Here is a 25,288-nt window from a genome sequence, read left to right on the forward strand (position 1 = left end):
AAGGTTACCAATTTAACTTCAGCAGGGTTTCCGTCACAATACCATCCCAACAATTTAGAGCTCCTCCATCATCTGCCTTTTCCAGACAGGAACCCTGCATGAAGTCTGTGGTACAAAAAACATTTGAGGAATCCTTTAGATGTCTGTGATCAGTTCCCATGCCACCTCTGATGCTGTCTCATTCCCATTATATATGCAAACAAATGTTCAACTACTACAAACATTGGCAATCTATTGCAATAGATCATGGTATCTAGAAAATGAGTGGACAAAGGACCTATCTAGAATTTATCCACACACCTCCTCCAAACCCACCCCAAAAGAAGTCCTTCCAACATCATCGTTAGTTACACTTGGAGATACATTTTGCTGCTTTAAAAGGAAGCAATAGAACAAGATACGTATTCTCAAGGAACCACAGGTTTCTATTCAATTTTCTTTCCCTCGTAAGAAAAGAAATCAAACTCAAGCAACACTACTGTAGGCAGGGTATCAGTCTCCATTCATCTGAATTCCTTAGAAAAAACAGAAGACAAGGCGTTTGGAAAACGAGAACAGTTTGTTTAATTAAACAGTTCGGCCAGCAGAACAGTTACAGGCACTAGTTCTGAGGGATTTCTCAATTTACATTTGGATTGTGTCCTCCTTATATACAAAATAAAACAGGAAATAAAATGTTTCCAGAATACCAAATATGGTGGAGAATGTTGGTTGCTCCCTATGGAGTCATAAAATAATGGCCAATGGTTACTCCAGGCGGACACGGTGTGGTCAGTGGTGAATGTGTCCAGATGTCCGGTATGGTGAGTGCGTGATCACTGTGTGCGCTAGGTCCTGATTGGCTATGTGTTCCTAACTCATGTGGCATCTTGCATTCTGGTGTAGGTCTGGTCTGGTTATAGGAGTGTGCGTTCCCCCTCCGGCTATGTGTGCTTTATTGGGCCAATTTCCCCTGACCATTGTAATGTCGCTGCTTCTATCTGTGGGATTGATCAAGAGTTTCCTGCCTGAGTGTTTGCTTGCCAGCTGTGCACCCCCCCGCCGTTGACCTATCAATCAGCAATTCCTGGGCCCAGCTCAGGGCCTGTCTAACTACATGTTTGCGAGTCAAGGTTGATGTAGAGTCCACAACGGGCAAGTCTATTACTAAAGACGACATTTCATTTTCATCTATGTATATGCATAGATCTCCAGGTTAACTGTAGTTAACAAATTCCGCTAGAAACATTCATTTTACATGGTTGTGGTCCAAGAAATTATCCAGTAACTAAACTAAAAAAGAGATTACATGACATCCCTGGTCCTCCACAATTCGTAATTGCACATTCCCATGGATTCCAGAGATAGAAAATGCCTAAGGTTCAGCCGTCAGTTCAGGGTCCTACCTTTTGGTGTCAAATCCACCCCAGGTATCTTAACTAAGTGCATAGCCCCAGTGGTGGGTGATCTGAGAAGAATTGGTCTCCAAATTTTCTGCACCTCAACGATTGGTCAGTAAAAGTTCTATCCTTATGAGACACACAAGAAGGGTTTGCTTACAACTGTTCAACACACTGGATAAAACAATCAACAGAGGCAAGTCTTCCTTAACACGAAGCTAGAAAATGATTTCTTGGTGCTTCTCTCAATATAGAACCTTGCAAGGCTTTTCCCATTAAAGAAAGAGTTACGAAGATTTTTGCTTTTACCCACATGCTGCTAAAGAGTCTTTTTTCGGTAAGCCTCTTCAAATCTTTTCTAGGGATGTCGTCATCTTGCATCCTCTTAATTCCAGATTATTGACTTCATATGAGACTATTACAGAAAGAATTGGGCAATCAGTGGACCCGATTCACAAAGGCAATCTGATACAAAAGTCTAACTTTTGGTATTCACAAAGGTCTTTTATGAGTCGTATATTTACGTACCCAGTCGGGCCGGAATCTCCAGCTTGGCCCTCAGTGTTAACTGTAATGTTACACCAAAGTAACACTGCAGTCAACACTGAGTGGAGCGCAAATTGTGGACTGCATGTGCCATGATGCAAATGAGCAAACTTTTCTGGGATGTGATATAGTATCTGGCCACTCCCTTTTACCTACCCAAACTGATTGTCATCACCTCCTCTACCATTTACCTCACGTTCCTAATGTTCCTTTTTGTAAAAATTGCATTCCAGCCCATGGATTACTCTTCATCTAGCCCGAGTCCAAGATGCAGAGATTCCGGCCCGGGTGCAGAGATTTCGGCCTGAGTGCAGAGATTCTGGTCCAACTGCAGACCTAAAGATACGACTTGTAAATGACCTCTGTGAATGCCAAAAATTGTATAGTTAAACTTTTGTCTCAAATTGACTATCTGAATCGGGCCCAGTATGCAAAAGCCCAAGGTTCTTTGGACAGTATTATCAGAATACTTTGTAATACCTTTGAAATTCGCTGAAGGAACCGTGGGTTTCGGGTGGGTTGTAGTTGGGAGTTATCCTTTGGAAGGCCTTGGAAATTCATGGAGAAAACCATGGGTTTCAGGGGTGTTATAGTTGGCTGGACATTTCACTCATACGGGACCGTTGGGGTTCCTCCATTGTGGTTGGTTGTGCTGGCTGTGGCTCTTGCGCCCGCAGTCCACTGGTGATGGTGTCACATGTTGCATCGTTCGTGACATGGTCAGTGACATCACTGATGACATCACTGATGACATCATCCAGTGAATGTAGTTTAGTTTGCTATATATATAATATATATTTAAATAACAATCTTTATTTAAGTATCCGTGAATATATACCTATCTTGTGGGAGGATTTAGTAGCATTGTGATTGACTGTTTACTTGACTAATTTATAGTGTCTCACTAAATATATTCGATAGTGACTAAACTGTGTGAATATCTGTATTATTTTGACAGTTGTTGTGTAAACTGCTGCACCAGTTAGTTACTAGCTACGTGAAAGTCTATATTAGTTATTGGTTAGTTAACTGATTATTTGTATGGCAGAGTGAATCTGTGTGTGGTTCGGTGGGGGATCTGTGACTACCCAAAGATATGTGAATAGTTCATTCAGTACGTATATGACGTTAAGACTACCAGCTAGATTCATCAAAGACCCGTTTTGCGAGTCTATAATAGCGATTCATAAGGAATCGCTATTACAGACTCGCAAAACGGGATTCATGTAGGAATCGCAATATTTATTGCGATTCCTACAGCTTCCTTATTTGCGATTAGCTAATTGCTAATCGCAAATAAGGAATAACTCCCCATTCATTCCTATGGGCCTGTAGGCCCATAGGAATGAATGGGGAGTTATTTCTTATTCCTCAAATAGAGATTCCTTAAATGCAATTCCTCGCAAATGTGCGAATTCTTTATTAGCGAATTTTGCATTTGGGATGATGAATCCCATATGCAAAAATTGCACTCGCAAAGGGCCAGATTCTCAGAATCTGGCCCTTTGCGAGCGCAATTGAGCTTGATGAATCTGGCTGTACATGTTATAATAGTTGTTTGGGTGAGTGAATATCTTTATGGGTGTGGTGATGAGAAAATATATTTCTCAATGGTACATGTCCAACAAAGTAGAAAAAAATAAAAGACAGTGTATTTGACACTCATATATAAATAAGTATACATAAAACTCATTAATTGCATGAGTGACTGTATAGATAACTGTATACTTGTAATAGTGATTTCATAACACACTAAGTATCAGTTACTATCTATATGAATAAATGAAGTGCTATTAGTATAAGTGTGTAGCTGAGTAAATGTAAATATGATACATTTCCAAAAGTGAGTAGGATGACTGCATAAGTGAATCGGATGTGTGCTGGTGTGTAATGTCAATATAGGTGTATAAGTATATTTGATAGTGTTCTATTCATCATTGACATGATGTATGAGTGAATCTATCGGTAATTGATTAGATGTGTGTGTAGATCTAGGAATCACTGAGTGGGTTTTTAGATACTTGTTTTGGTGTGTCAATGGGTTCAAATATGATACTCTGTATTTTTCAGTGAGTGATGAAAGGTTATACTAGTGTATGATGAAGTGTATCTGATTGTCACGTGGATGATGTTATCCGTGATGTCATCGTTGATGTCATGTGAGATGTCATCGGTGATGTCACTGACCATGTCATGAATGGTGTGGTGTGTGACATCATCACCGGTGGATTGCGGGCGCAAGAGTTGCAGTTGGTGCAGCTAACTATAGCGGAGGAATTTCAATGGTTTTGTGTGAGTGAGGTGTCCGGCTGAGTATAACACCTCTGAAGCCTGTGTTTTTTCTATGACTTCTAGGGTTTTTTGGAGGATGATTCCTAGCTATGGCCTGCTTGAGGCCTAGTGTTTTTTCAGTGAATTTCTGAGATTTTTGAATGATAATTCCGAACTATAACCTGCCTGAGCCCTGTGTTTTTTTCAGTGAATTTCAAGGGTTTTTTAAATGACAATTCCTAATTATAATGTTGACCACTTCCCCATATTTTCAACAAGAAACCAAATCTGCAATGCTACCTAAAAAAACTGGCAATAGTTCCACTTACCACTTACCGCTAACAAATTAACATCAACATTTAACTAGTATAGGGACGTCGACTATGTACTGCGTGAATTACTTCAAACTCACACCCATATTTAAAAAGCAATATGTGATAGTTACTAATTATGCACTTCCGACACCAAACAAAATCACAATACCCAGCGCCACCACCACTACAACCACCCCTCCTAACCCCTCCCCCAGTAGTACCTCAGAAGCAGCGCAAAAAACTTTGAATTGTCTGCCATATGAGGCAAAAATACAACTAAAGGTTGCTTGTATGACCCATAACGCACTGTATAACAACACACCCAGTTAACTAGACCTGAAGCTTGAACGATCCGGAGGTAGCAGACAATTAAGGAGCGCTAGTTCTTTACTTCTGAAACCACAATCCTTTCATAAAATGAGAACTGGTCGCAGAGCCTCTTCAGGGATCGCGCCTAAGATTTGGAACGCTTTACCTCCAGTGGTGCGGGGAATCTCTTCCTTTACTGCCTTCAAGAAGGAGGTAAAAATACTCCTAATGAACAAATTTACATCCTAAGACGTTATGATCCTATCATAACTGGCTACCTCGCATGGACTGTAAGAGAACATTATATGTTTATTTATTTCCACAATATAGACCTAAGGTGTAATACTCGCTTAAACTGTAATATGCTGTCTCCCTTTATGATCATCGCGTGTCGTCCACTGGTCATCAATGTTATCCTATATCTACGTTATCTCATACTTCTTGCCTCTTTTGTGAGAAATGATGAATGTCAAATGCATGTACAGTACCTCATTTCCTATGTCTTTAACTATATACTGTAAAGCGCTCTGATACCCTCGTGGGTCACGTTCGCGCTATATAAAACCTTATAAATAAATTAAAATAAAATAAAAATGAAAGGTGCAATACCATTGTGCACTCAGGAAAAGACTATATTGGTAGGATTAAAATTCTTCAGTCCATCTCCCAGATTCATGCTGACCATCGGAAGGAGCTCATCTACAGGATTTAGAGTTAAATGGGAAATGGTCACTTCATGAATCACAAATGCACATAAATAAACCTTTTGGAAATGTGAGTGGTAGAACTGGGCCTTCATTCCTTCCTGCCAAGAATTACATGCTCTTCAGTACTGGTAGTCACATACACAACACAACGACCATGTATTACATAAACAAACAGGAAGGAACAAAGTCAGTACCTACGTTCTATTGAATCCCAAATGTTCTACATATTGGTAATCCATCACCAATTCGTATTAGGAGTCACAACGGGCAAATCCTTGCAGCAAAGTGGCACATATGGAAGTTAAACCAATTCGAATTCAGAACTGTCTTCTAATAGTGCCAAACTCCAAATCTCGAACTGTTTGCGAACATCCAGAAATCACAAATCCGGATTCTGCGCAAGCAGAAGGGGTCACAGGGAAATGTCTTTCTGAAAGCATGGTCGACCATTTTCGCTTATGCCATTTTTCCTGCTTCCAATGATAGACAGTCATAAGCAAAATAAAATGGTAACCATGCTGTCTGATTCTAATATCACCATTTGTGGCCCACTTCTTCATCTGAACCCGAAATCTGTCCATTTATCAGCTTAGCTCTTAAACTCAATGAGTACTATCTTGTGAACATTCCTGAAAATTGCAGAGAAATACTTACCAAGGCCGGAGCAGAATCTACAAATAAAACATACATATTCAAATGGAAACTCTCTTATCTATGCTGCTCCAATTCTATATCGTCCCTACATGAACAGAGAACATACTCTTCCATACTCATTTTACTCATCACATTCAGGGATTTCGCAATCAGTCGGTTTGTCAGCAATTGCACAATTTAAAATGTCAGTTAACCAATTGTTGTTATGGTCGAGTACAATTATTAAAGAGTTCCTCAAGGGTTTATTCAACGCCTAGCCTCCTATTAGAAAACAACATCTTATCACAATTTATCAAACCCCCATTCACAATGCAGAACTGAAATATGTATCTTCAAAAATAGTGTTATTAGCTTTGACATCTGCTAGATGGATAGGAAAAATTCAAACCTTTACCATCAGTCATTCTAAGAACATACCTGACTTTATTCCTAAAGTACATTCAGCTTTCATCTTCACGAACCAGCTGTGCTAAATACTTTTTTTGCAAAAATTCTAAAGATACAGTAGAGAGAGCTCTGAGTACAGTGTATGTAAGATGTTGTCTTAGGTTTTTCTTTGAAGGAACAAAACATTTCAGAAATCTGACCAATATGTAATAGCATATGCCCACCCCCTCAGAGAGAGACATACTATTTCCAAGCAAAGTGTGACACGCTGGATGTTTACAGCTATATTTTTCATTCACCAAAAGCGAGGATGGTCTTTAGAAGGAAAAATCAATACACATTTCGCAAGAAGCATAGGGACTTTCAGTGCCTTATTTGCAGGGCTGCGAGACTCGTGTCCTACAGTGAAACATGATGCAAACGTGGGGCAGGTAGTCCTTCGCCATTTTTAAAGTGAGCCTATCTATTTTACATTTCACCTGTTCCCTAGGCTGCGTCCACTATCAGTATTGTTTTATAGGAGTATGTGTGCATATACAAATATATATAAATATACATGTTTATTTACTTCTTGCTCATGTGATTCAAACATGTGAATCTATGAAATATCCAATACTGGAGAAAAAACAAGGAACTCTCCTGTATACTGTGATTCTCCCATATTGGTATCTTTTACAGATTCACATGTTCACCCACCCTATTCTTTGCTTGCATCATAGCCAATGACACCTTTACTTTTCCCACTGCATTCTTTCTTGCTTTTTTTAATCTTTTGATATAGTATTTAAACGTCATTTTTGGCTAGAGTCATATAAACTGTATATAAACATTTTGTTTTGCAATTAATGGCTCGTGCTATTCGCCTAGATCTGAAGACTGGAGATAGTAGTTGTACATTTCTGAACAGCTCTTGGACACTGTCTAGCCACACTAAGCTGTTCCGTATTTTATATTGCAATATTCCTAGTGCAAGAAGGAAAGCCACGACATGCAAGCTTCAAGAGAACCATAAAATCTCTGTGCACAGTCCGGGCATCAGCAAGAGTTCCTTGCATCAAGGAGATAACTGTTTTTTGTATTTTTTTTTTAATTCTGTAATCGGACAGATAAAGATACATTTTGAAAACACTGGAGCTCGGACATGCGGAATAATATGCGTACTGCTGTGGGTTTATACGATTGAAACCATTTCAGCCTACATATGGGGGTGATGATGCTGTACCAATTACAAACTGAATTGCTTTAATGTTCTGATTGGTGCAGTTTTATAGTTTTATTAAGTCCTCAGATTGTTGTAAAAATTGTTTTATTTGTATTTTGCTCCTTAGTGTTTTAACCGATAGCCTCAATAGTATTAAATAGTGTGTAATGGTTTTTACGCTTCCATTAAACCTTTGCTTCTGTACTATCGCAATTACAAGCAGTGGCTGTAAAATATTTCAGATGCCGCCCAGAAAGAATGTTTTTCCTCCCAGTTAATTCCTGAGTTTTACTATGACGATATACAGTTCCCCGCAGTACTGTCTGGCTTCGGCTATTTATGAATGTTCAGATCTGTAGCTCAGGTGTCCCAATATATGGTTTTCTGTACATTATATGGTTGACTCTCAGTAACCAGCCATTTATATCTGTGTACTTTGTCTTTAATGCGTATAAAGAATAGAACTTCTCTGTAGGCTTCTCCCAAATTGATAATATTTTGAAAGAATCCCTCTGACAGGATTACTTTATATAACTCTGCTTTCAAAGTAGGCAGCTTTCCACTGTTGTGGTCTAGTAACAGCTTATCTTAAGAAGTCCACACAGTTTAAGGTTTTGCAGTGTCAATCTTTCCCTTCTGAAGTCACCCACAGACAGCTGTCCCCTTTACCTGCTTCATACTTGTTTAATGCGAATTGTTTTTTGAGTGAACACATAAGTGAGCAGTGCTGACTTACAGGGACATTCTGTGACATTGAGGGCTGCAAATGCATTTCATGTTCCCTTTGCAAGGAGTAGGTGAACATGCTTCAAGATAGGCTTTGTTGTGGAGGTTGGCTAAGGGCTATAAGAGCTTCTTTGAAGATGTGATTTGGTGTTTTAGTTGAGGGTGCTGTAACAGTCGAGGAGAGCCTATGAGCAGAATTTACTGAGTAACAAAGATATTTGATGGAGAAGATAAAGTCTACTTGCTGGATATTTTTAAGATTGAAAAACTTTGAAGACTCATCTGCATTCGCCTGGCCTCGTGTTTTGGATTGACATGGTGCTTGCGTGATTGTTTTTTATTTCTGATTATACTAGACTTGTTTTGTTCATCTGTTGATGAGTATTAAAATATTGAACAAGTGTATAGGATGCTGTAAGCATAATTCAACAATGTACACATTTGTTTGTGTCTCACGTGGAGATAAACTCATCAAACTCAGTCCTTTTTGTGGTTTTCCCAGAGCACAGTCGTGGTTGGATTTGTATTTTTGTTGTTATTTAGAAAGCAGAACACTAAAACTGTGGGTGTGTGCAAGCACTGTGAACAAGGAAAGCTGCAGGTCAAAGCATGATCAACCAGAAAATCATATCATTAGGGGTGATGGTTAAAATAGATAGGACTTCGACCTTTTTCTCCATCCTGTAGATTGCTTCTTAGTTCCAGTCATACTTGGTTTCAACGGGGTTCTGGTTGAGTTTGGGCCCAGCAAAGGCCCCAAGGAAGTGGATATTTGCTGATTTGTGCTTAAAATTATGTTGCAGTGAAGTTATGTAGACTTTCGTGGAAAATTAGAGAAGATTGAACTGATTTCTGATTGCCCGCCAATGCAGTTGGCTCAGAAAGGTTCAAATATCTGCTCAGTCTGATGGGCTAACCCCTGCACCTGCAGTACTGCCATGCAACCTCTGGAGACTTGTTTCTAATGTCTCGGCTTCACAGTGGTCTAATTATGCTTCAGCCAGTGTCCCTGCTATTGCCACCAAGTCATTGTGACCCAAGTAGGGTGCAACTTTGCTTGTTCTTCCATAATAGCTTCCCAAATTTTTAATTTTGAAGTGCATGCTGAAATTTTGTTCCTCTAGTGTGAGGTATTGATAACTATAGATTATGCATCGTAAGACTTCATGTATGGCCATTTTTTCACATTTGATGCTGGACCAATTTATGCTTAGCTAGATATTCATGATCATAAAGGTTCGCCCAAGCCTCTAAATGCTACATTCTTCTAAAATGTTCGTGTATAGATGATATTAGTAGTGTAACAGTGAAATCCTTTATGGAGTCAATGTAACATAACGTACAATAGCTTGATGGAATTATTAAAGAGCGTGAAAAACAACAGATTAGATTTGTAGTGTTTGAGGTAAAGTTTTCAGGGCGTACCCTAATCCTACTGTCTTTCAGAAATGTGTCCAACTAGGATTTGACCTTTCCTGTCATTCTGAGCTCAGATATCAGGCTAGATAAAATTCCACAGTATGCCAGAGTTTGAATGGGTGCGTACTAGTTAATCTTCATCGGATGTATGGCCATTTTGCCTACAGTGAACATTTGAGAATACATGCAGAGGGTTGTGTGCCTGCAGCAGGCCCTCTGTTAAGTAGTGCACCTGGTGTACCCCGCATTTCGACACCCTACTATAGGAAGTTGACATATCTCTTTCAAGAACAGACGATGATGCAAACTGTGATAATATAAGATTGCTGGATGATTCCTTGAGTCCGTTATGTCAGACTGGCTGAATCTGTATATAAAGAGTATGTGTGTAGCATTGAAAGATGCAGAAATTCGTTGGTTGAAAGAAAGCTGCTCTCTTTGGAGACAGGAGCAGATGCTGGTGGGTGCTTCTCTTATGGCAGCCCTGCAGGACTTCTGCCCTATCAAGCCCGTCTTGCGTTGCTGGTGGCGGACATCAAACCTGGAAGACGGGGCCCTCATAGGCCCAAGGCTCTAACAGGAAAATGGATTGCAAGGACAAGAATGGAACCTACTAATATGATGGGTCAGGCGTACCACCTTTGTGCAGATTTCCTGATCCTCTAGGAAAGTTCCCCCTGGGATCTTAATTGTTCGGATTGAAGAAGGAACATGATCTACTTATGAATATTGGCCCACAGCATCAAACTTTCCAGTGAGATGTTCAAGTCATAGCATGACATTCAGGTGGATACGAGAGGAACTTGGGAGGGGTTTACCTCACTGCCGTGCTGTTGTTTTGTGCTACCTCCCCAGAGTAGGTGTTGGACAGTTGTGTATATATACCACTAGCGAGAGAAGGAAGGCTCTTCCCTGTGGGGAAACGGGAGGGGAGTGAAAGGAAAAAAAAGTCAGCCGTATGTTTTTTACAACATGACTAAGAGATAAATAAATATATATATATATATATATATATATATATATATATATATATATATATATATATATATATATATATATATAATATATTTATTTCAATGAAAAAAACAAAGGTCACCTATGTTATAGCTAGGATAGCTGTATTTATTCTTTCCATATAAACCAAACTTAGAATATACAAACAAGTTATACCGTAAATTTATAAATTATGCTCCTCCTTTAAATTAATATCACTCTATTTCTTCTTCATCTACAAACCAAACTTAAACGTATACTTATCCTTTAATTGATGATTTACGCACCACCTTCAAATTATAACTCATGCACATCCACACACAGTGTATTCAACTTGGTAGCCACACTACATTAACTATAATGCATGCCTTCTCCATGCACTGCTTATACAGTTTTATATTATCTTACTAATACCACTTTTTTTATTTGAATATCTTTTATTACTGTTATCATTATTTCCACAGGCACAATGTACATCTTAGAAATAGTCTCAAATAGTGCAACATTACATCTCAGAGTCAATCAACAGTATTCAATAGAAACAACAGGTTGTCATAATGTCGCGCATGGTCCATTTTACGCAAATCAAAGATGTGCTCGAGAGCGTGTTATAGAAGAAACTGACATCTATGTAATGGCAAAGCCAAGTAGGGAAGGAGAATGTGGCGGGGGTCAGTACACCCCAGCAACGCCCAAGGATTATCTTATTAACACCATGCATAATAATAGTATTTACAAGAACAGTTATGACATCGCAAAGCAAATTTTGTGACAATGAATGGTAGTGTGGTGAGTTATAGTTAATGTTGTGTGGCTACTGAGGTGAATACAATGTAGATGGCAGTGCACAAGTTATAATCATTTGAAGGTGGTCGTCTTCCCACCTCCAGACTAGGGCGGATCTCCTGCATTTACTGGGGTTCACTATCAACGTGCTGTAGTCACATCTGACTCCTTCTCAGATGTTCCCTTTCATCTTAGCTGTTCTGGACACAGTACAGTTTCAGGCTTATCGGCCCAAGCAGCAAGTCCAGGATATTCAGGCTCTGATACCGATATTTCAGTCTCCATCCTGTATTTCGGTGAGAATGACTCTGAAGCTGCTAGGCTTCATGGCCTCCTGCTTCCTACTAGCAACCATGCCAGATGGCATATGCAGGCTCTGCAGTGGGACCTGAACCTCCATTGGGCGCAACACCTGGGGAATCTCTGCGACATGGCCCAGATCTCGGAGGGAACTTCAAAAGCCCTGCAGTGGTGGCTGATGAATTGCAATTGGGTTAGAGGCAGCCCCCTCTTCCTACCCCAACCAGATCTCACAGTGGGGACGGATGTGTCACTTCTGGGATGGGGTAGCTATCTAGGAGAGGTAGAAATCAGAGGACTCCGGTCTCCAGCGGAATCCAGACTCAACATAAACATGCTGGAGCGCTGAGCGATCCGACTGGCATTAAAAGCCTTTCTACCCTCTGTCAAGGGAAGGCTGGTACAAGTGTTCACATACCACACCACCGCCATGTGGTATTGCAACAAACAGTGCGGGGTGGGGTTGTGGACTCTTTGTCAAGAGGCCCTGCGTCTCTGGTAATGGCTGGACCAGCAGGGAATATCCCTGGTGATTATACATCTGGCAGGTTCCCTGAACACCACAGTGGACGAATACAGCCATCGATGTCGAACGGATCACGAATGACGTCACCATCCGCAGGTGGCGCAGGGTCTCTCTCTGCAGTGGGGAGAACCTTGGTTAGATCTGTTTGCCTCTGCCGAGAACACGCAATGTCAGCAATTTTGCACGCTGGGCTTTCCAAGACGGCTTTAGCTCGGAGGCGCTTTTCATCTCAAGTAGAGAACAGGCCTCCTGTATGTCTTTCTGCCCATACCACTTTTGCTCAGAGTTCTCAAGAAGATCAGGAACGACTGGGTCCAAGTCATCCTTGTGGCTCTGGACTGGGTACGGAGAGTCTGGTATCCCGAGCTTCTCAGCAATAGGATCGGTCCTCCGATAAGGCTGTCCTTCGGGAGGATATTCTGTCACAGCAGTAGGGAAGGCTTCTCCACCCGAACCTATCAACTCAATGCCTTCTTGCGTGGCGATTGAGTCGCAACAGTTGACAGCTTTTGACCCTCCTCCTAAAGTCTGCAATAATAAATAACTAATGATAAATAATAATAAATAAAACTGTATTTGTAAAGCACAAACTAATTACCCCTAAGGGTCTCAAGCCGCTGAAAGGCCATCAGGAAGATTAAGCGAGCTATTGCTCAGAGTTACATGGTGCTGAGCTGGGGTGCTGCCTGCGCCGGGGATTGAACCGTGAAGCCCGTGCTCCGGAGTCAGCCACCCTGGCCGCTGCCTCATTCCTCTCCCTGCAATGTTATTTTGGAAGCCAGGTGTTCCTCCACCAAGACGGTGTACGTCTGCTGTTGGAAGAAATGTGTATTATATAGTACAGAAAGGTCTTCTGACCCTCTTTCTGCTTCCCTTTCAGATCTGCTGGTCTTTCCCAATTGGTAGTGCCGCGTATACGGTTAGCCACATGGGGAGCAAGAGCCTTTTCTGTAGTGGCCCCTAAGCTCTGGAACTCTCTTCCAACTGAGGTTAAATCACTTCCCTCAATTGATTTGTTTAAAAAAGCCCTGAAGACGTGGTACTTCATCAAGGCTTATCAATGATGGATTGCTGGGTTGATTCGCTAGCTGCACTATTTGTTTTAGGCGCCTTGACGCCCATTGGGCTAAGTTTGCGCATGATAAGATCTACATCATTCATTCATTCATTCATTTTACTTTTATTTTAGCCATCGCCCAGCAGGACTCTGCTCTTGGCACTCTGAAAGGGTATCTTTCTTCTTGCGGCTGCCGGACCAACCCTCTTTATTTAAATAACCTATTGTAAATAGATTTCTTAAAGGTCTTGTCCATGTGTTTTCACCTTCCACTTTCATTATGCCTCAGTGGGACCTTCATATGGTTCTCACATTCCTAATGTGTGCTCCCTTCGAGCCCTAACATAATTGTCTCCTCAGGCTGCTTACCATCAAAACAGCCTTTCGCGTGGCAATAACATACTTGCTATGCTCCTCCACATCCCTCAAAAGAAGAGGAGGGACTCCACCGTCTGGACCGAAATAGAGCATTGTCATTTTACTTTGACTGCACACAAGAGCTCCTGGTGGACGGCCAAATCTTCGTGGGGTATATTGGAGCGAGGAAGAGTCCGCTGAACAGAAACTAACCATTTTGCTCTGGGTCGTTCCCTGTATTAACATTTGCTATGTGCTGGCCAAAAAGCTGCCTCCTGGGGCCATAAGGGATCATTCCACCAAGGCTACAACTGCGACCACTGGGTCAGAGCTTGTAGTCCTAGTCCACGAAATCTTCCAGGCAGCAACGTGGGTGTCCATGCTCATGTTTCCCAAACATTACTCCCTGTACTGTCCGGTCCGCTGGGACGGGCATTTTGTCTGTTTGGTCCTGCAGGAATTTCTAGTTCAAAATTTGTATGCAGCCCACAACTGGGGATGATACTGCTTGCGTATCTATTCAAAGGTATGGAATCTGCTTCTAGATATCTCTATCAGATGAACAATTACTTACCTTCAATAACTCATTATCTGGCAGAGACAAGATGTAGCTGCAGATTCCTTACTGACTCACCCATCCTCCCTGCTCTGCGGACAAGTTTCTAGAGACAGGGCTGATCCCTTTCAGATCCCTAGTTTGGACACTACACTTTCAGTGCACTTCATGGTGCCTTGCTTCTGGTGTGAAAAGTCATAAAAAGTAACTGACGTCAACGCAGCGAGGTGGTGCCTACATAGGTGATGCAGATGTCACTTCCGGCATGGACGACGACTTGCAGAGCAGATCGATGCCACCTACCAACGCACAGGAGTTCTTCCAGATCCAGTCTGACGCCTGGGAAATTCAAAGGTAAGGAATCTGCTGCTAGATCTTGTCTCTACCAGTTAATGCGTTACCGAAGGTAAGTGACTCGTTCTTCAAGGATGGAAGTAGAGTATGAATGACAGACCAATGGCAGAGAAAGGCAGACCTAAAGACGCTCTACTTATATATGAAGCTAGCTCTTGGTCCAGAAAGCGTGCTTTTTGTTATTTGGTGTAACTCTGTTCAGTAGTTTAAGAGATATTAAAGAAAAACTAATTTGTATATTTAGGGGGAGCAAAGGCTCTGCGAACCCTCCCAATCTCGTGCTGAGATCTGATAAGCTGCCAACACTTCAACCAGGAAGTGTTGACAGCCAACTTGGGACTCTGCTTCAGCTGGGTCTTGGAAAAAACGTAAACAAAAAAGAAAAGAGGGCATTATTGGAATACCTTAGCCCCTTAGCTCTGGTCCTGGAGTCCCAGAGGGACCCCGCCGGAGCAAAACAAGAACTTAAAAAAAAAAATCGGCAGCAAAAATAATAATAAAAATAAACCAGCACTGGCTCCTTGCTTGTTTTGAAAAGAGCCCTTGGATGAGCCTAGTCACAGGGGCGTATATCTACTACAAAGGTGGTAAACTGAGTATGCAAGGTCTCATTTCCGGTGCCTGCAGCACTTTGATTTAGCTGGTCAGTCGCTCGCTTGAAAGACCTCACCAGAATCCGTGCAGGAGACGATGATTTACAGGAAGCTACCACAGCTTGAAATACCCAAACTATTTCTCTGGGCATGAAAGGCTGTAGTTAAAGGCCAGGGAGACTATTTTTGTAACCTCTGTCTACCAGGCCCCGTGCTCATCGATGCAATGACTGGCAGGTTGTTCCACCAATTTTCTACACGTTTACATGTCCAGTGGTTTTCTAAGCAAAAAAGACAGAAGGGCTTCTCCTGACACGTCACCTACAAAAACAAGCCTTTTATTTATGTTTTAAAAACTAAAACAAAAATAAAAGGCATTGTTATTTGCACTGTCAATAGCTCAAACTTGTGTAATTTCGAGACCTATTGCATTGCAAATGCTTGTTAGATTAGTGAGTAGAAACGCTCCCTATCGGCCCGCGCAGCAAATTAAATAAATTAAATTAAATTAAATAAATAAACAAGCGCGAAGGCTAAAGTGTAAGCAGACGGCGCTGCAAATAAAAAAAAATATTGCTTACTGACTTATGGAGGAGACCGTGTAACGCCACAAAACCGTGAAACGCCACAAGTAAAAGATCCAGTCCTCATGGGAGGTAACAAATGGCAACAGGGAGGTAACAAGGAGGGACTAACAAGCCTCATTATCAATCTGAAGCCAGTATTTACCAAGGACAATGGCAATCAAAAATATTGGCGGAGAGAAGGCAAGGCTTCCACATCTTACTTGACTACTGCATGCCTCGCAGAGCCAGCAGCACATGCACGCTGGCGCTAGGCGCGACCTAAAAAATTGCTGGAGACAGGGCACTGCAACAGATGACGTGCGTTGCGGGCTGCAGTTAAATTGCATAAAGGGAAGCCCTGTCCCTTTGTCGCCGTTGCAGTAATACTGCAGTCTCTTCTTTGGATGCAAACACAAGTGAAAATCCAGCGAATCAAGGTTATATTTAACATATTTTTCTTCAATATTCAGAGTACACGCGGGGAAGCTGGCAATTGGGATGCCAGTGTTTATCACAGCTCTGCAGCCTCCAGGTTATTCATGACTGATATTTCTGGTTCCCATTTTGTATTTTTAAATTATGATTCACCCTCCTCACCCGTTAGAATTCCGTTGAACTGGTGGAGGATGCAGAAAGCTCCTTAAATGTACATTAAAAAATAAATTTGCTCAAATGATACAGATAATATTTCTTTAGAAGACGAGTGGCAGAAAAGCTTTACATTATTCCCAAATTACAAAGTAGCTGCAGGCAAAATGTAAAAACTGGGGCTTAAACAGTGTGAAATAAAACAGAGTCCTAGGTCTGTATATGACACGGGCCCTTACAATGCACCCTTTCTTGGTAATATGTGCACATATCTCTGTCTTGGGAACATTGGAGTCTTTAGTTTAAGTGGTTTCGAGGCTTCAAAATTCATTTGTGTGTTGTCTGCGCGTGCATTGCTAATCCAGCCACCACAACCTTTATGATGATTCCACACTTGTGTGGCCACAGGTGCAAGTCAATCCGAATTTCACAATTCTGAGCTAGAAAGGCAAGCTAACGCTGTCTGAATTGTCCCACAAAGATATAAATACACTACATGAATTAGATTAACTTGAATTGTGATTTGTGTACTTTTAAAATGTATAATAATAAATGTGAGATTGAAATGTATTCATAAAGTTGTAAAAAATAATATTACTAAATTGAACTCATACGTTAGATTGTTGTACAATTCATATTTTTCTTTAAAAACAGTGAAATTCACGGAAAAAAACAAAGGTTACAGGGACATTACAGTTGGTAATAGAATAACTTTTTTTTAGAAATTCACAAAAAAACAAAGGTTTCATGGACGTTTTAGTTAGGTAATAAAATTAAAAAAAAACTTACAAATTCACTGAAAGAAACAAAAGTTACAGGAACATTATAGTTAGGCTCAGATTTCACCCACACAACCAGTGAAATTCAGCAGTTATAGTTACCTGAGCTAACTATAGCTTACACTCCCGCAATGCACTGCCATTCTGGGGCCCACTGAGGTTATGTAATGAGTCAAGAAAGCTGTTGGAATATAAAGATGTGACATGGGACCCACTAATGGTAACAAGGAAGTTCCAACTGTGTGTTGAAAACTCAATGCCGCACCTTATCAGCTGCCCAAGGAAGAAGAGGATGAAGCCTCGAAACGCGAAGGCAGACGATTAAACAAACCTGAAATATCACTACTGTGTTTCATTCTTTACTAAACCGGGAAATTTACATCAATTGTGAGTGCTCCTTTAAGCTTTCGGGCGTTTGGATAAACATATATACGAACATGAGAAAGCCTTTGGGTCTCCCCTCCTCTGCCATTGGTTTGAGTGTCATTTATACTCTTATTCCATCCTTATCAGTGAACTGCCTAGGGTAATGAATGGTTCAGTCGACATTTCAGTAGCTTTTAAGTTCCTATAGTACCTGAGCACTCTGTATCCAGGACATGTGCCCCTATTCTATGGGTTAGTACCAAACATAACCAAAAGGTAAAGATGGACCACCCGAAGAGTGGCAAATAATGTTGAAATTGGAAAAACTGTGTAGTGTAGTTTCCATTTATCTTCAATAGTTCCTGGCTTCTATGGCAAAAGATAAGCTGCCACTCTTTGATGTGGTTGCCGATGTTGTGAGGCCACAATTGTTGAGCTAAACATTTCTCAGCTATCTCCGATAAGAATAGTGTGTTTTGAGGCAGATATATCTGGGTTGTTGCAGGATGCCCAAGCATTTGCATCACACAAGTTTCAGGTTCATTAGTTAATTTTAGAGCATTTTTCTCACTTTCAATAACCATTTTAAAAGTTCTGTGTGCCTTCCAGAGTTCCTTTTATCTATTGTACTTTTTTTAGGTCTCTCCTACAGACCGGTTTTAGCGGTCTGTTTTTAAATAATCTGGTGTGGACCATACCAAAATCTAGCAGTTGACTTAGAGTCAGTTCATTGCTTACCATTGGTTGGCTTTGTTGTCACTCTAATTGCTTGCTTATTATTTGATGACTTTCCTTGCTCTTCTGATTTTTATCCCCCCTTGGAGCATAGCTGCTTAACAACCTTTTTGATTAGATGACTTGTATTGTTTCACTGCTTACATTCAGTGAAATACTTTTTTCCTTTTTCTTTAGGTACTTCATGGGAGTGCATATGTTTTTTTGCTTTTTCCCTTGTTACCCCCCTCCAATACCAACTACTCACTCCAGAGGCCTCTGTATTGCTTCCTTGTTCATCTATCCCACACCCCATCTCCCCCAACTTGTCCATTGTTTCCCTCACCTGTGCGTTTGTTGCTTTATTCTTTTTAATTTATCTTCGTGCCGTTTTCCTTTTCTGTTTGTCCTTTTCCCAGTGCAACACAGCACAGGCAATAAGCATTGGGAAAGCCAAAAGGTTGAATGGGTGAGAAACTGCTGCTTGTTTTTTGGCCTACGCTGAGCTTTAGAGATCTCTTGTGTTAGAAAGGGGATTTCTGGTTGGTTAGGGCATGCACCACTCTAAGCAGGGCAAGGAGTTACACACTGAAGATAACCCCTGCTCACCCCCTTTGTAGCTTGGACCGAGCAGTCAGGCTACTCCCAGAGGCAATGTGTAAAGCGTTTGCGCAACACACACAAAGCAGCAACACCCTAGGCACACCACAAAAGAAACTCCACACAAGGTTATATAAAAAATAGCCTTTGTATTACTCTTAAACACATTAGAATGTAAACACATATGTACACTGTGCCACCTGGTACTTAGGTACCACTTTACAGGGGACTTATATACAGGACAGGGCCAATCAGGCCGCTGTCAGAACCATCAGACCTGGTAAGTAATAAAAAAAAAACCAGTAATTACTTAGCACAAACACATTATGTATCAGTCACATTGGGTATCACCCGCATTATGCAGTAATCACATTTAGGCATAAACACATTATGCATGGATAAGTAGTTACCAACCAGTAACTACTGGTGCAGACATTTTGCTTAAATCACATTAGGCATAAATCACATTTGAAGTGTACCATAGTAACACTCCCCTGGTGCATACATCGCCTTAGGGCCTTGCGTCCTCCCAGCACATCAGGTGCTCACCGGCATACTGGCCTTCCTCGGGGGGACTGTCAGGGACTTCCTTGCAATGCCCTATGTCCATCAAAAGTCGGAGCTCTATGAGCACGGGCCTCTAATGGGGGCGAGGGTGCAACTCAACCTTGCCCCTCTCCTGACAAAACAGAAATGCCTCAGTTGTTGCAGCTGCCCACACTTTGGTGGTGCAGCTGTAAAAATGGTCACCGGAACCAACAGTGCCTTGTGAGCCCCTTTCACTGGGCTCCTCCCGGTGCAACTGACACCTCAAATAGGCACCCGCAGTGCTCCGCACAGACCCCACTCACCGGGGCCTTTCCAGACTCTTTCCGGTCTTCCTGCGATCTTCGGTGGAGCCTTCAACTCCAGATGCACACAGGCTCTCTCTGCAGTCGCGCTCCCAGTCAGGCTTCACGCCTGCCTGACTTCCTGTGTCGCGCCGCCACCCTCTGGCAGCTTACAGAGGGTGCGATCCCATGAGGCTCAGTTTAGCTCATTGCCAGGGCCCGCCCACAACCAGGCAGCCCGCCTGGCTTCCTGGATGCCATTCGTCGTGCGGCTGCTCTCTGGCACAAAACTGCAGGGTAGGCTCCCGCCCACAACCAGGCAACAGTCGTCTGACTTCAGCCCTCGCTGATTCTCGGAGCTAAGTCTCCTTTACTTCTTGGTGTGGTGACCGCTGCCCCACGCTGCTCATGTCCCCGCTCGAGGGAGAGACCAGGCGATCTCCTCGCGGTGTGGACGCACACTGCACCCACCTCACCTAGGAATGTAGAGCCCACTTCTAGGGCTTACAGGCAAAGAAGCAAAAGCAAAAGCGCTCAGCACGCACTCTCTTCAGTTCACCCCCTCAAGTCTGGGCAGTATCCTGCTCGCGCCGAGTGCGCTCTTCAGGGCAATGGCCACCAGGGCAGAGCTGGGAATAGCCAGGCCAGCACGTACGGACCCCCAGGTAGCAGCAGGTGGGTCCCACGGCGTTGCCTCCTTGCCCAGCAGCCCTTCAGCTTCACAGTTCCATGCAGGTACAACAAACATGGGTCACAGCCTCAATATTTATACCAGCCAGGTCTTTGTTCTGCCCTGGCACAGGGCTCTGCGCCCGGTCCAAACCAGTTCTGGGGGCACCTACACACGTGCACAACACCCTCCTTTGTCAGTGTAGGTCCTGGCCCCAGACACACCACAGGGGGGTGGAGCCAGCATTGTGTGAGGCAGGCCCTGTCCTATTCAGGCCCAGGTGCTACTCCTCCCACCACTCCAAATGCAGATGGGCCCATTCAGCCTAGCGCTGACCCACCCCAGCCCTCTGGAGCCACTGCACCTCACCAGCCCCTGTCATGCCAGAGCCAGACATGCAATACACATCAGGCAGGCACAAAGACACATAGTACACAGAAATGCCCACTTCTAAAAGTGGTATTTTTAAAATAGTGATAATAAATCCCCATACACCATCACGCATTTATTACCACTATTCCAAACATACCAAACTTGACCAATCTGCTCCTCTTATATCTGGAATTACCACTGAAACATTTATCAGGGAATCCACAATGCATTCCTATGAGATGGCAGCCTCACAGTAGTGAGAAACCTAAATGGCTGTTTGTCACTACCAGGACATGCCACACAGTTAAGGCAAATGTCCTACCTTTTACCTACAATGCACCCTGCCCATATGGTAGCTAGGGCCTAGCTTAGGGGTGACTGATATGTAGTCAAAGGGGAGTCACAAACATGGCACCCTCTCTATGTGCCACCTCACAGCTGCAGTAAACTGCGCGCGCAGGCTCTGCAATGGCAGAGGCCTGAGACAGGTTTGAAAGGCTACTTTGGTGGGTGACGCAAGCAGCGCTGCAAGACACCAGTAGCATTCCATTTACTGGCCCTGGGTATATGAGATACCACTTTACAAGGGACTGACGGGTAAATTAAATACACCAAACAGGTGTAGACCAATCCTACCACATTTACCATAGAGAGCACATGCACTTTACCCTGGATAGCAGTGATAAAGTGCCCAGAGTCTTAAAACCACCAACACCAGGGCATAAAAAAGACTAGGAGGAAGGCAAAAAGTTCAGGGATGACGCTCCAAAAAGGGCCAAGTCCAACATCTTGTAATTACAAAAAAAAATCTTGACTTACTTACTTACCATTGGTTTGCTCCTGTATCACTAGTTTCCTTGCTTCTCATTACTCAGAGCCTCCTCCTTGCCTCAGCTTCCTCCTGGGGATTCGCCGTGTGTCACTGCTGTGGAGCACGGACAACGTGCAGCTTCCTGTCTGTGTCCAGTGTTTTCACTGGCCGCAGGCTTCTGCAAGTACTTTTTTTTTTTTACTTTTTCACATGCACTCCTGGAGTTGATGTCTGCAGTCCCTTTCCTCCACTCCTACCCCCACCCCTGTTATTAGACCCATACTCCTGCCCTCCACCCACTCTTCGTTGTTTTTAACCCCACTCCCGTACTTCTTCTGCTTCCCATTGTCTTTAGTTCCTCCCGCTCTCCATCATTTTTGAGAGTCCTCCACCAGCTCTAGCCCTACCCCGCCCGCATTTGTTTTTATCCCCTACAGTGATATTTCCAAGTAATGAACCACTTCCCCCCAAAAATGTGTAATCCCTAATCTTCATTTGTTGTTGACCCAGGTTTAGCTTAACAGGTGGCAACTTTGAATCAGTACTGGCGTTTTAGGAACAAGCATTGGCAAAACCAATAGGTTTAGCCTATGCGAAATGTATTAGCTTTGTCAATGTTTTTTTTACATATTGCACAGCTATGTATTTGTGCTACAGAGGTTAAAGAAAAAAAGCAATATGACGCAGTAAAGGCCAACCACATTACTGTGGTTGTTTTTCTTTTACTTTTAATTTAAGCCATGCGCGCAGCAGCTCAGTCTGCTGTGCAACATGTAAAAAAATGAGAAAGACAGTGGATTTTGCATAAGGGTAACCTATTGGCTTTGCTAATGCTTCTTTTTTTCCTGAGGCCATTCTTGAAGGGCTTTACATTCCCAACTTCCTCTTAGGATGAGTTATTCGCTTTTTTTGCTTTATCGATGGAAGAGGCTGTGCCTACTAATTTCTCTGAATGTCTCGTAGTGTTTTTGTTTTAAATCCTATATGTTTACTAACCAGAAAAAATCCACTTCTTTGGTTTTTAGTTGCGACATACAGTTGAGATGGTTCAACAAGTTAAGAGGCTTGGATACATTCGCTTTGATGCTTTCATATCTTAGCTAAACCCTGTCCCTTGTGTATTAAAATATGAACGGGCCCTGATGTCATCTTGGTCAGAATTAGTGATTTTGGATGAGTAGACATATGTTTGACATGAAAATACAAGGCAGTATCTGCCAGTATATTGAAAGTCACTCATAAGTACCACACCATTGGCAGGCTGTGTGAGTTCTGAAAAGGATTCTTGGCTCCATGAGTTGGAAGGACATTATTGATCAGCTGGCCATGTCGGTGGGAAAACTGAAAAATATACAAAAGCTCCCTAAAATGGACTATCTTCCAGGCAAGGTGTAAGCTAGCTTGATCCATCCCCGATAAACCAGCTTTTCCATCAAAGTGTCTTAGGCCAGCCTGTAAAAGTAAACGCTGTGGGCAAGGCATCAGGCATTTCCCAGGAGGCTGGAAGGGTGGGAGACGGGGAGTGGTTTTGTTACGTGGGGCATTTTTGTAGCAGTGCAGCAGTTCTGAAAGCACCTGCTGCAGAGTTCCTTGTATCCCCAGTATTTTAGGCAACAAAAGTGTAGCAATAAACTTTGGTGATTAATGTACCTGCTGGAAATGGATCGGAGTTTTGTCTAGGGGCAGTTTTGACTCATTCATCTCAGGTAGCGGAGAGGGTTAATGTGACTGCTGCAAAAGACGTGTACCATGCAGATCACAGAACAGTGGTTTATGTGCATAGGTAAGTGGGTTACTGCTTTTGTCACAGAGACCCTTTTGTTAGTGTGTAGTTCATACATTACAATCATAATCTAGCACAGTGAGCTATGAAGTGTCATCAAACTGCTAATGCAAACTATGGTACGGCTGAGAACGTTATATATTTTTTGAGTCTTTCATTAGCCTAATAGTGCTAAAAGGGGTTTGTTTGTGTAGAAATACATTCTTATAAGTAAAACCAACTTTAACCACTATGTTACGTTCAGAAACCTGAGTTTGTGCTTCTCTAAACCAAGCACTCTTAAAAAATGCCTACCAGGATGAATGAAATGTGAATCCTACACCTTGTATTTCCCTTTGCAACATTTTCTATACACTGATTTACACACTTTCATTGTCTCTGTATTTGTGTGTGATGTAAGGTGCACCAAAACCCTACACTAGTATGAGAGGCGGTATAAAACAAATGAAATACATGTGAGAGAAAGGCTGTGGAGAGATAAAAGGTACTGTTGGAGGGTGATGGTGAGTAAATCATTGAAAGGCTCCAACAAAGATTGTTGTATCCTGGTGCACTGTAAGGTCATCATGTACTATGCTTTAGTACATGATGACCTTACAGTGCACCAGGATACAACAATCTTTGTTGGAGCCTTTCAATGATTTACTCACCATCACCCTCCAACATGTACTATGCTTTAAAAGCGAATACAATTGAATGTATAATGAAAACGGTGTCATTTTTTAACATCCCCTCCCCCCAACTCTCCTTGTAGTGGTCTGGTTCACTGCTGCACCCACTATGCAGGGGCTGGTCTGGCAAAATTTGCCAGGGCTGCTTTGGGTTCCCAGCAAGAGGTTCCCCTGGCTGCAGAGAACTCAGTTGAGACCAATAGTCACACCCTATTCCCTCAGTATCAAGCCGGTTGTTTATAACCGAGTACGTTCTTCTCTTTATTGTAAATTCCCAACTGTGAAGAATCACGTGATTATATCAAAGACTTTACTCCCGCTGCTTTGTTATGACTTTTCCGTTAATATAGTGATTGAAGTAGCTTAGGCACAGGACAGAAATCCGACTTTTTTTTTGTCTCGTCCCACGTATTAATTCTAATTGTCAATGTAATTGTAACTGTCAATTTATATTCATTGTTTGCCAACTAATTGCCTTTTTTGTTTTGCTGTTCGTTTTTGTTTTCTTAATTCTATTTAGAAAAATATAGGGTTACATGTCAGAGATGAATTTGAGTGCACTAAAAGGAAGCTGGTTGTTTGGGAAATCTTTAACTTGCTAAAACATCGCCAAGTCGTTGTTTAAGCTTATGCCAAAATATGTAGAGAGTATGTGGCGATGGGAGTGGAGTGCGCCTAGGGAAGATACTGTACCTTTAAGGATTGACAGATCAAAACTGTTAAAGTCCTCCGTTGACTAAGGTTTCAGGTGATTGGAAAATATCTGCCAAGGTTTCAGATTCCTTTGTGTAACATTTTCATAATTTAAGTGTAATTATGAGTGACATTTTAATGACTAGGAGTGACACTTTCTCTCAAGCAACGAAGACGAGGGAAAATATAAATATCAGAAATTACAACCATTTCAGCAATGAAAAACTCTAAGATCTTTAAACTATTGCAAAACACCCAAAATCAGGAGTGTCGGGCGTACATGTTACAGCCAGCCAGGATGCTGTATTAGACTTAACTATAGTACTGCGTAGTCAACCCTAATAAAAATGGTTACTGAACACATCTGAATGGTGTCTGCCCAGTCAGGTGCCATTACTTGCTGACCAGCC

The 25,288-nt window shown here is 42.2% G+C and overlaps 1 protein-coding gene across 10 annotated transcripts in view; it reads left to right on the top strand.

Annotated features, from left to right (window-relative positions):
* Positions 1-25,288, top strand: part of APBB2 (amyloid beta precursor protein binding family B member 2) — a 1,314,926-nt gene that overhangs the window by 932,725 nt on the left and 356,913 nt on the right. The gene's annotated exons all lie outside the window — the stretch shown is intronic.

The sequence above is a fragment of the Lissotriton helveticus genome, chromosome 2_2 (assembly GCF_964261635.1).
Source record: "Lissotriton helveticus chromosome 2_2, aLisHel1.1, whole genome shotgun sequence".
NCBI classification, from domain to species: Eukaryota; Metazoa; Chordata; class Amphibia; order Caudata; family Salamandridae; genus Lissotriton; species Lissotriton helveticus.